The following is a 13,743-nucleotide window of genomic DNA, read 5'->3' on the forward strand; positions in this document are numbered from 1 at the left end:
ACCTGTCTTACCTGTTAAGAGTATTATGAGAACAAAAGAGAGATTCCCCTTAGATCTCCACCTTTTGTTTCAGAGCAGTGTTTCAAGTGTGGGCTTCGGACTCCTGGGGATCCCCAATATTCTCTCAGGGGTATTGGAAATCATAATTATTTGCCAGGTTAGGTTGAAAATTAATATGATACTAAAATCCTATCAAACAATCATGAGAAGGAATAGTGACAGTGACTGCATCCATTTTTATTTTTAATATGGTGATATCATATTAATTATTACATGCAAACAATAGCTCTTTTGTGGTCCTCCATAATTTTTAAAAGTGGGAAGGGGCCCTGAGAGAAATATGCTTAAGAAACACTGCTTTAGAGGAATGGTGGGGATCTAATTGAAAAATTAATAATAAAGTAAATCATTTTTCAGCAAAGTCTTATAGAAATTTAACTTTTTCACAGATCCTTATGGAATTTCAATCTACTTACTTATTTGCCAAAAATACAAGAATTATCTTTCATCCTGGAGCATCAGCAGATCAAGCTATTCAAAAGGGCATCAAAGTGTTATAAGTTCTTTACAGTGCACCTGTTTGTTGTTAGTGAGTCATGGCCTTGTCCAACCATGCCTCACTCTCTTGCTGTAATATTTTAATAAGTGGAACAAGTGGGGGTGCATATCACTATCTAAAAGGCAGAATGATTTCCCTTGACTTACACAGTGGAGAAAGCACTATATCTGCAGCAGATAGCCGTTGACTTGGTGATAGCGATGGCAGTGTAGAAACAGCCAAAAGAGAACCAGAGCAGAAAATGAGAAGGATAATAGAATATGGGTGACTAAGCAGTATTCCCTGCCCGTTTTTCCAGAATGAATCCAAGCTCCATTTGTTGAAATTGGCTTTGAATTTTGCAGTATCTCACCATCCACTTTATAGACAAAGAACGTCAAGGAGATATAATGTTTAGGAATATAAAGTTGAACGCATGAACTCACATGCCCATAGGTACCTTTGTTAGAACAAGAAGAGAGTGTTGGTGGCATTTGCTTACAAATAAATTAAACCTCCATTACAGTAGGTTGACTGTAATTGACTGTTTCTGATGGTTCCCTCAACACTGTCCAACTGTTTACAAAGTCTGCACTACTATTACTATTAATCTTCTCATCATTCCTTATCACCCATCTCCTCCCACTTGTGACTGTATGACTGTAACTTTGTTGCTTGTATCCTTACGATTTATATTGACTGTTTCCTAGTATGATTTGATAGCTTATTGTATTCTATGACTATTATTAAGTGTTGTACCTTATGATTCTTCATTCTTGATGAATGTATTTTTTATTTTATGTACGCTGAGACCATTTGCACCAAGACAAATTCCTTGTGTGTCCAATCACACTTGGCCAATAAAGAATTTTATTCTATTCTATTCTATTCTATTCTATTCTATTCTATTCTATTCTATTCTATTCTATTCTATTCTATTCTATTCTATTCTAATGATTTCCTGTATATGGAATTGACAGAATAAGGAAGAAAGCAAGCCACAAGATATGACAAGAAATAAATGGTTGAGACAAGAAAAAGAATCTCAGGGACAACCCATCAGCAAATGTCAGAGGCATGTGAAACTATTTTCAGTAGATTTTATTAACATGTATTTGATTTTTTTTTAAAAAACACAAATTCTGTACTTAAAAAAGCACTCAGACCCCCTAGATATGGACTGGAAATGTCTAGTTTTAAACTTCTCTGTGGCTTCTCAAATAGTTGCATCATGGCCAAATGTAATCTCTCGCCTAGTGCAGGGATGGGATTCTACCAGTTCGCACCTATTTGCTAGAACCGGTTGTTAACATTCTAAGCAGTTCGGAGAACCGGTTGTTAGAAGAAATTACTGGCCTAATCCTGTAAGGAAGGAAACATTCTGGTGTTGCTTACAGAAACTGCCTCTCCATTAACCCTTATTACATTCTTGGCAGGACTAGACTTCCTGTCTCAGGAACGTCTCTGGAGTTTTTATTTCTTCCTTTGCTGGTACTTTGCTTGTGTGGAGTGACCATTCAAAGTTACAATGGCACTGAAAAAAGTGACTTATGATCATTTTTCACACTTACGACTGTTGCAGCATCCCCACAGTCATGAGAGGCCAGGGGAGGAGATGCGTGCCTCAATGTGAGTGATATTGAGTTGGCCATGCACAGCCAATAACATTACCACTAAGCCATGTCCACCAACTAAGCCACGCCCACAAAACCGGTTGTTAAAAAATTTGAATCCCACCCCTGGCCTAGTGATAACGAGAATCAAAAAAATATTACACATAGGATATGTCAATCAATAGAATACCTTTGCATTCATAAACAGAAGTTTCAAATGGCCTGCCTAAGTATAAAATAACCCTAAATATATCATGTGCAAGGGAAAATTGCAGCTATCTATGAGTAAAAAAGAGGAAGTTGCTTACAAAACATGGCTTGTGCAGGCAAATGGCCAACATTAACCTATGAATATGAACACATATTTCATGCTTGTTGCTGACATCTATGAAATATTTCATGAAAACTGAAAAAGTAACTACACTAAGATGACAAGTGAACCTATGAACATAATATAAAGGATTCATGGTTTTTAATCTATGAAAACCTTCAACATCTGAGGGTTGTTGACGGCTTTGAGACAGAGGTGGTATTCAGCAGGTTTTGACCAGTTCTGGAGAACCGATAGTAGAAATTTTGAGTAGTTTGGTGAGATTGTTGATTGTATTTATTATTCTTCAGGAGAAAGCATAATAGCGATAATAATAGCTGCAACAATAGCAACTGAAAATTAAGGTAATCACTTTGTAGTTTAGCACGGATGTGTGAATTCAGCATGTTTACACTTATTTTTGCTTCACTGGTGCTTTTAAGTCCAACATCTCCTTGCAATGTGTATCTAAGAATATTACTGGGTTCATTAGGAAAATTCAGTTGGATAAAAATAACCATAGCACTCATTTTTGTTACAGATAAGGCTGATAACACAGCTGATAACCATGACTGTATACTATTAGAATATACTTTGCTCTCCAACATTATTCCTCAAGTACTCCCACAGTTTTCCATATCCTTTAAGACCACCAATCCTACCTACCACATACACACCTTGGTATTTTAAAACACAGTACAGGTAGCCTTCAACCTGCAACCACAATTGAGGTCAAAATTTCTGTTGCTAAGTGAGACAGTTGTGATGACAGCCAAATCTGTCTGTAGGTTCTGCGTTGAATGACCTTTTCCAATAAGCAACCGAGTCGGAAGATCATTTAAAAGTAATTTATTAGAGTACTCTGATAAAGTGGGGTCTCCCTATGAGAAGGAAAAATGGCTTACATTTACTTTTATAGTTAGCACAACAAAGAACTTCAAAGCAAAAGCTGATTGGTTTAGAAGCAGTCATCTGTCCACTACAACAAAAGAATTAAAGCGACTAATAATATCTGAGAATAGCCATAGAAGAGCATTGTGTTCTGAATAAAAGTAAAAGAAACATGTGCAAAGGGTATGGGTAAGAAGTTACATTCTCAGTTGTTTCCCAAAGTTGAGCTTGACCATGTTCTTTGTTCATGGAGGCTTGAGAGCAGCTAAAAATGAAATTGTGATCTGCTAACATATGGAATGCTCTTGCAATACAATTGAAAAAAGCAAATTTAAAATACAAGAAAATCCATGTTAGTTACAGAGGTGGAATTCAGCAGGTTCTGACCAGTTCTGGAGAACCCGTAGTGGAAATTTTGAGTAGTTCGCAGAACTGGCAAATACCACCTCTGACTGGCCCCGCCCCCATCTATTCTCTGCCTCCCGAGTCCCAGCTGATTGGCTGGGTCTTCTTTTATTGTCCTGCACAGGAGAATGGAGCTGGAAAGCAGGTTAGTGGGGTGGACAGGGAATGAAGATTTTGCAGTTACCTTCCCCTGCCATGCCCACCAAGCCATTACCACCAAGCCACGCCCACAGAACCAATAGTAAAAAATGTTGAATCCCACCACCGGTTAGTTAGCCAATGCAGCAGAACTACAAAAACCATTACATGTATCACAAAGTCCATCCTGTGTGGACCTCATTTGTTAAGTGACCTCTGTCCCAACTTATGAATTTTCTTGCCACGGTTGTTAAGTGAGGCGCTGCAGTTGTTAATTTAATAATAACACAGTTATTAACTGACACTGGCTTCCCCATTGGCTTTGCTTGTCAGGAAGTCACAAAAGGTGATTCCATGATTCCTGGACACTGCAACCATCATAAATATAAGTCAGTTGCCAAGCATCTGAATTTTGATTACATGACAGTGGAGTTGCTGCAACAGTCGTTAAGTGTGAAAGACGGTCCTAAGTCATTGTTTTCAGTGCTGTTGTAACTTCAAATGGTCACTAAATGTACTGCTATGAGTCAAGGGCTACCTCCACCTCAGGGTTGTGTGTATGGGTGTATTTATGAGAAAATGAGATCCTATTTATTGGCAACAGTATAATTCATCTAGGCCAGTGGTGGCTAACCTGTTTGGGCTCCAGTGCCAAAAACTGTGAGCACACCAGCATGCCCGTATTCATGTGCCAGCACCCAGAATGCAATGCAGCCCCCCCCTCCCACGCCCCCTGCGTATGTGTGCACAATCCCCACCCCCACCTACTTACCTGCACTGCACCTCACAGCTGATTTTTTTGGCTGGTTTGAGGCCTACTTTGGCCTCCCAGAGGCTAGGAAAAAGCCTCTGCAAGGCTTCTCAGGCCAAATTATAGGCCCATTTCATCACTTCTGGTATTACAGGAAGTAACGAAATGGGCCTATAATTTGGCCTGAGAAGCCTTGCAGAGGCTTTTTCCAAGCCTCTGGGAGGCCGAAGTAGGCTTCAAGCTAACTGAAAAAAAATCAGCTGTGAGGTGTGGTCATGTGCAATGAGGTAAGTTTGCCTGCGGCTCGTGTGCCAGCACAAATGGCTCTGTGTGCCTCTTGTGGCGCGTGCCATAGGTTCGCCATCACGGATCTAGACTGAAATGTGCAGATGGTTCTTCCTCTTTTTTTTCTTTGTTATTTTAATAACTGGCAGTATGAATCAAGGATAACATATAAGAGTAAGAAATTAGACTGTGGCCTTTTTGGGAAGTCCTTGGTACTCTTTGAGCTTGGTTGTTTTCTTGCAGACATCTCATTACTCGACTAGGTAACAAGTCTTTAAAAATTGCCTTTTCCCATTTGAGAGAGACAGGCCATTGACCCACTGAATGGGAGCAACAGATTTATACTAATAGGAGTGATGTGATTTATCACCTGAACACCAAATTAAATGTACAACAGCAGACACTAGTCTGGCAATCTCGGTTCCTGCCTAATAGCTGCAAACTTGGGGAGGGGGGGAAACACTTCTTATGAGAATGGCTGGCACTTTTTATTTTGCAGTTGATTAAGCAAACGCTTCCGAGAGCCTCAGGTGGAAGAAAAGATTATACTAGAAAAAGGAGAGGGGCGAGAGAACATCATGCACAATTCCTTTAAGCTCTTTTTAAATATTGGATTCCTCAAGAATTTTACCAAGCACTGCCCATGGCCATGCTAGTTGGGAATTTGGGGAGCTGGAGTCTAATACATCTGAAGACCTCCAGACTGAGAAAGATTGGTATAACCCTTCCCTAGCTGCTATTTTTCTTCTGCAACATGCATCCATCTGTTGTTTTATTGCAGTCACTCAGTGCTAGTTAAAAATCAGGAAGTCTGGTAACACCTTTTCAGATTAACCTATTTTCTTAAAAGGCATACGCTGTCATGAGCCATAGCTTACTTCCCCATGAACATGGAATGACTAAACTGATGCAGGGTTGTGATAGGAGGGAAGACTGGGGAGTGATATTTAATGATCTGATGAAGTGAGCTGTAACTTACAAAAATGTATGCCTGTTAATAAAATGTGTTAGGCTGAAAAGATACTATCTGATTTCTGGCTACTACTGACTAATATGGGTCTCTTGCAATATCTTTTCTAGTGCTAACTGGAAACTCCAAATCCACAGGTGCTGCCAAATATCAATTTTGGCCATAAGCATTCAACTTAAGAAACTATTTAAAAATCATACTTCATAAAATCCAAAGAAATAGTTTAGCATATAAAAGATCTTCCTATGAACATAATATTTAGCTAACAAGTGATATGACTATTACGGATTACAGAGACTCATTTCAGCTGTAATTTAGTTCTGTGGGAAAGTTTCTGCTTGACCTGTTTGTACAGAACAAATCCTTTGGCATGTTTATTAAAGAAAGGTGTAGCACTGGGAAACAAACCAAAAACTTAAGTAGGCATTTGAGAGGATCATGTCTTGACAGGCTATGTAATACCTTTTACCAGAGACAAAATTAAGCCATCTATCTACACTGCTGAAATAGGTGGCCATGAGGAACCAGACTACTAAATGTCTATGGAGATTCTCAATCATCCAAGTCATGGTTGTCCCAAAGGTGCTTTTTCAAGAAACAACTAGACTTTCTGGTTTTTCTTTGAAGACGTTTTGCTTCTCATCCAAGAAACTTCTTCAGCTCTGAAGAGCTGAAGCAAAACGTCTTCAAAGAAATTTTTTTCCAATCATTAGCAGAATGTGTTCATTACTTTTAATCTATTAAAGAACTTTGGAATGACAAATTAGAAAACTAACTTTAATCCTGATCAAAATAAAATTTTAATTATAAGTTTTAGAATTTAAAAAGTCTGAAATAAAAAGCAAAAAGCTATAAGATTTTGATCTTAGAGAGTTATAAACGGACTAAGACTCCAGATAAAATTGGAATATTGAAAGTTTTATAATAAGATTTTGGAATTAATTATAAAGTACAAACAACTTCTCATGGGAAATAGATCCAGTTTTGGTTTTACAAACAATTTCATAATTTCAAAAAGTGGACACAAGAGGCGGCAAAAGATTTTAGAAGATAGCTATATAGGCCTACAAGATGGTTATGACAATAAAAATAAGGAAAGAAAAAATTTGAAGAATGGAAACAGAAAATAGTAACCATCATAGCAACACTATCAGTAATTATGTCTGCTTCTATGGATAGATGTTATTGAACAAATCTCAGATGTTGAACAAATTTTAGCTGATAGTAGACTTGGTATCAAAAGTGGGTTTATAACTGGCAAGCCAAGAGATGGGGGGAAAGATGTTTTAATGTATCTGAAGTTTTAAAACTTAAAAGGAAATACAAATGGCAAAAAAGGAGAATGACCTGGATCATTTTTTTTTCTACTGGATTTACAAAAGAGGCTTGCAAGCTTTACAAAAGAGGCTTATAGGCAAATCCTTGAAGAATTCTATCCAATGGGACAAAGAGAAATCAAATCCTAAGACAATACTCGGATGAATTAAAAATGAGAACTGTTAGAAATAAAAAAGAATGTAAAGTTGGTTTATTTGGTCAAGTTTAAAATAAGCTATAATGTTATATCTAGTAATACTTTATAGAATTTCTGCGGACATTAGGATTGAAAAGATGACGTATTATGGATTTGTTTATAGATAATAATGGGATATGAAGAGATAAATGTTTGAAACATTAAAGAGAGTAAAAAGTCACTAAATTTGGTTATACTTGGGGTGATGGTTGGAAGTCACTTCTTTATATATTTCTTTTTTCTTATAATATTTCTATGATAGATATTAAAGATTCTTCCAAACATTAACCCCAAACCTAGTAATAGGAAAGAAGTAGGTTTTTAAAGATGGCCTGAAGAAAGAGTTTACTAGATGTCTGGCAAAAGAAGGGCAGGTCCTCTGTCCACTAGGCATAGACCTAAAATCAAATATTGTCCGGCTTTTTGAGTACTTCTTCTGGAGCAGTTTTCCTTTGTGTGGCAGTGCTTCCCTAATAAGTGCTAATGGCAAGTTAACAAGCTTAGCAATGTGACCTTAATTAGTTGATTAGTACCCTCCGGCTTGCCCTGCTGCCTGGAATTGACAGGACCTTAATCAGTTACATGTCAAAGGCTTTTGCCTCTTAACCAGCTCTAACATATTCCTGTGACTGAAAACCGGTCTTTCTGATGCTGGAAAAAGCAACCTTGTATACATGTATGTTTATGTACCTTTGTGGGGCAAGTTTTCACTGTAACTTTTGTTGCGAATGCCAGTTAAGTAGTTAGGGTTTCCTCTTCATTCCCGCCCATTTGCTCTCCTTTTCAATTATCTATGGCCTCCTCTGCCTCTTCAGATACACAATAACCCTACCTAAAGAGGGCCAAGATGAAGGCCATGTGGCTCTCTGGGTATATGCTGCCCCACAGAGCAGGCTATTATCAAACTATCATTTTTTTCCCTACAAGTGCATTTTTCTTTTCTTTTTTTTTCTTTTCTTTTCTTGGATCAACTGAGTGTTGATCTATTGGTTGCCACAGGAATTGACTGACCAGCTTCTCGTCCAAACCTGACATCAACGGCTGAGAATGACTGACTGAAAGTCATCTAGCCGGCTTTCATATCTGAAGTGGGACCTGGCCAGAGTTGGTATTCAGCAGGTTCTGACCAGTTCTGAAGAACCGGTAGCGGAAATTTTGAGTAGTTTGGAGAACCGGCAAATACCACTTCTGACTGGCGATTTTACAGTATCCTTCCCCTGCCTTTTCTAAGGAAATCAAGATATCTTTGGGTCAAGCTCAGTTCAAGATGACTTATATGTATACATCCAAACATCTTTGTATGTTACAATGTAGGTCTTTAATGATAATAAGCACACTTGTATTTCCTTAGCACTATAATGGAATGTGATTCTTAGGTCATAAAAAGACATTTTAATTTACCTGAAAAAGTGCAGTTTTAAGATAAAGTAGACTGCATACACTGCTTTTAAACAATATTATGCTTCTTATGGACTGATTTTTAGTCAAACAAAGCATTCCAGGAAATGACACTTCATATTTATAACATTTTACTGTTGTGTCAGCAGAGGATTCATGAAGTTCTGCTGAATATCTTGATGGATTCTGAAACAGAAAGATGCAATCATAAATACACCTTATGTACATGTGTTTTTAGCATTATCAATCTGATTTAGATAATGTTCTATCACTATAAAGTGTATGCAGCATTTGATTTGGTTGTTCCAGTTGCCTTTTGAAAAAGCACCTTTGAGACAACTATGACCTGGATGACTGAGAATCTCCACAGATATTTGGTTCAGTGTGATTGTTCACGATTGCCTACTTTCAGTCAAATAAATAGGACTTTGCTCTGAGTAAATATGCACAAGACTTCAGCAATAATGTACTTTCTAACTGAGTTACATGCTCAGATCTGGAATTAATGATTAGGAAATAGCAGAAAAAACAGTGAAGATAGACTCTCCTAGATTACTCCTGTTCCTGGCTTCAGAGTGAAATAAGATGCCCTTTGACCCAAAATTCTCTAGAAAAATATTTTTGCACTTGTTGAAGAAACAGCTTTGAAGGCCTAGTAGAGACATTTGAAGATCTGGATTTTACAGACTTAGAATTGGCAGATTCAATGATTGATGAACTGGACTTTTAAAAAGATGGACATATCACATCCAATTGGTAAACAATTTGGAGTGGATTTTCCTGGGTAGATGGATCAATTTTGGAAAATGGATTTATTACACCCAACCAGACAACAACTGACAAGAGACTTTATACCTTGGTTCAGTCTTCAACAATAGATGTGGTGAAGATATTTACAGTAGGGGTTTAGGATATTGGAAGATGAGATATTGTTTGGAAGGCTTCCACCTAAATCTTAAGGCCAAGTTTTATTATTAAGAACCAAACAGAGATATTTGATCCTGGATGGAACAGAGATAATGATTGTGGTGATTTGTGGCAGATAAGAAGCCACTGTAGACTTTCTACAAGTTAAATACAATGACAGATTATTAACAGAGGGCTTTGAAGTTTAACTTTGGTGCCGATTTATCTGTTAACTATTTTGTTTTTACATATAGTAGAGAGATGACAGGCTAAGTTGGTTGTAAATAGCTGTAGAAATTTATAGACTATGAGCTTCTTTGCAAGGGGGAGAAACTAACATTATTGCAATATATTTATCTGTAATCAACCAGGCGGCATAATATTTATATATGTATTTTTGTCCTTGTTAATGCACTTTTTAAATGTTCTGTTCATTTTTGTTGTCCTTTGTTAAAAAAAAATGAGTTTGTATTTTAATTTTTGAACAAAATTAAAAACTAGAAGAAAAAAAAACAAATTCTGACAATTTCAAGTAAGTACTTAAATCAATTTTACCAAACTTGATATTCTCCAAATGCAATGGTCTGTACTGTGAAATTCGGCCCTACACTTAGTTCAGGAACTGTATGAATAGTCACTAAGTATTGAAAGTGAATAAATTGGTGATAAAACATTTTTTAATCTCCCGGTAAAAACATTTTCATTTTTTAAATGGTAAATGAAAGCTGTACAGATAGTGAGGGAAGTCACAGATCACTCTGGTAAATGATTCAACCTTCTCCTACCATCCCTAGCCACACCGAGCTGACTCCAGTCACTTGAGCATCTGCTCCCACCTGGTAGCAGCTACCCAGCACCACCACCCGCCCCCAAACGTGTTCACATCATACCTTGCCTGCTGGCCTACTTGCAAACCACCTGGGGCTTGCTTAACAACCCATAATCCTCACATAACACAATGAGGACTGATGGGATTACCATCACTAAGCAATGTGGTCACTTGATGTCTTGCTTTTAAGACTGCATCACTCAGCGAATGAAATTCCAGTCCCTATTACCATGTTTAACTAATGACTGCCTGTTTTGATTTTAGCTAATAACTATTATCTGACAAAATATTTCAATATGTACTTTTAAACTTTGAAATGTTTACTCAACTTTCGTCTCTATAATCTTATCCCACCCCTATGTAGTAGTTTTCGTTTCTTGATATATTTCTGAAAAAAATAAAATACAGGCATTGTTATTTCAGCCATTTGTTATTGTTCTTTTTCTTCTAAAATTAGAGTTATGAGAAAAGTTAATAAACATGAACTGATTATTTGTATACAATTGTTTCTTGGAATTAAAACAAAATTGTCTTCTTTTGCTTTCAATGTTACTTGGCCATTTAAAAATTAATGTCAATTAATATGTATATACTTAGAATTAAATCTCATTAAGCTTATTCACTATTCTTCCAGATTGGTTTATGACAACAGCCTAAATAATAATTTATTTTGCTGCATTGGTTGCATTCTTCAAATATATGTCATTTCATTCAACACCACCATTTTCAGAACAGATATGTCACTTTCTTATATTTCTTTATGCATATAGAGCAAGATCTTTAATTAAGACCATAATGGCTGGAGTTACTAGGGGATGCAGCTTGTCAAGAATATGACATTCAGCCACCTGTTTCAAGCATTTTTATTTCAAGAAAATGATAGATAACAGCAGTTTTAGTTGGTATTAAATGGTAGAATGTTCTTGGATGTGTTGGCTATCTTTGATGTTACCAATTTTAGTGAGTAACACTTGATTTTTTAAAAAATTCACAGCAATAAATGAAATAAGCATTAATGGTCCATTGAGCCACTTAATTTATTTGGATAATAAAAACAGAATTCTATTAATAATCAACTGTGACAACTGACTGTGATAAAAATCTTGTAAATTTGAATGTGCTAATGAAAAGAAATAAAATTCTATTTGCTACTATTGATTGCAAAAGACTGTTTCTTCAAAAGGATAAAGTTTTAAAGCGGCAAGAATTTTTCAAAACAAGTAAGAGCGTGTAAAATTGACTTAAGGAATTAATGTCTAATATTTTAACTCAGAGATGTGTATAGTAAGCCACAATAACATGGGTCATGACATTATTGGGCAATTATGTAGGATATGGTCTGTTTATAGAATTCCAATGAGATTTATTTAATGTGTGCATGAAGAGTGCATCTGTATCTAGTGTTTGGAGTAGTGCTGTTATTGATCCCATTACAAAGATAACAATGGGCTAACATTATTTGGGAAGGGCACTATAGCTTATGTTTGGAATGGAGGGTGTAGACCAGATTATTGCACTTCACCATAGAGTCCCTAAATTAAGAATGAGTCCATTCCTAACTTTGTCTTTAACTGAAATGTATGTGTACGTTGGAAGACATACTTGAAATGAGGTGTCTATTACTAAAAATAGCAAACGGCATTGTCCTTCCTAGAGTCAATGAACTGCTGAAGCCGTGCAATGTTTTTATGAACTGCTGAATGGTGCATTTATATATATATAGCTTGTTTTTAACTACTCATGAAAACATTGTGCAGCTTCATCAGTCTGTCGGCTCAAGGAAGAAACCATCTGCCATTTTTAGTAGTAGGCAGCCCGCTTGAAAGTATGGGTTGTCTGTAGGTTGGACATTGTTAACCAAGACTGCCTATAGATGACTCAGTTATGTACCCGAGGAAGAATATTATTGTACAATTGTTGAGAAAGCTTATGCTAAAAGTGAAGTTGCTTGAATAATAAGGTATTTTGTGTGGATATGGACAATAAAATTGTTTGTCTATTAGGGAATATTATGAAAATAAAGCAGATCAAAACTTCTCAGCAGAGACATCGATAGTAGAAATTAGATTCTTTCCCCCACATTACTTGTATAGAGTTTTAAAAACTTAATTATTTTAAAGTCCAGGTAAATTTGAAAGATTTTTGAATGAATTATAAAGAATGTTTAATGTGGGAAAATATAGCTTTTGTTTTGATCTTTTGAAAAAACATAATGTTTTAAAAATGGGATACTAGAGGTAAGTAAAAATTATAATTAAAGGAGAAGAACATAGTAATAAGTTACTAATATTGCTAATAGAGACTTCTGCCTCTATGGAGAATCTGTGTCTAAAAGATGTTATGGAAGAGAAATGAGATTTTATCTGACAAGATCAAATCAAGTTTACCTGAATTGAAAATGGATTGACAAAAGCAATCATATGGAAAAATATATTACTTTGGACATACAAAAGAAACCAGCTAATGTTTTAAAAATTAATCACACAAATAATAAAGTAAGAGAGTGACCTGAATAATTTTTTAAAATAAGATTTACTAAAGAAGCTTGTTTTAGCTTTGAAGAATTTTGGGAGAAGGGACAAAGAAAAAATGAAAAGAAATCAAGTTTTACAATATTATTTGAATGGACTAAAGATTAAGATTGTTAGAAGTAAAGAATATAAAGTAGGTTTATTTGATCAAGGTTAAAATAGATATTTTGTTATTTTTGATACTCCTTAATGGATTTTTGCTGATACCAGGACTGAAATAACGCTTTATGGATTTGTTTATACATAGGAGTTGAGATATGGGACGTGGAAAGAAAAGATCTTTTGTTATATTGTAAGAGGAAATAGTAAGTTACTAAAAGTGTTCATACTTCTTGTGATAACATGGGGAGTCTCACACACACACATATACACACACATATATATTTTTCATATGTATGTTTTCGTAGATTTTCACGGGTACAGGTATGTAAGTCTAGGTGTGTTCGGGTCTTTTACCATGTAAGATTAAGAGTATCTTGGTGACGAGAAGACTTCCGGTTTGTCGGCTTCGGCAGCGGCAGGGATTCGCGATCCTGCGTGATCCCTGTTGCGCTAGCCGTCTTGGTGCCTCCGATCCGGACGGGTTTGGAGGCTAAGGTTGCCCCGTAGAGGCAGCCGAAGATAGGAGGGATCCGGACATGGGGTTGGGGTTTTCGCAGACCCCT

This window comes from Notechis scutatus, chromosome 1 (genome assembly GCF_049901735.1).
Source record: "Notechis scutatus isolate UNSWTSFEM ecotype Mainland chromosome 1, rNotScu1.2, whole genome shotgun sequence".
NCBI lineage: Eukaryota > Metazoa > Chordata > Lepidosauria > Squamata > Elapidae > Notechis > Notechis scutatus.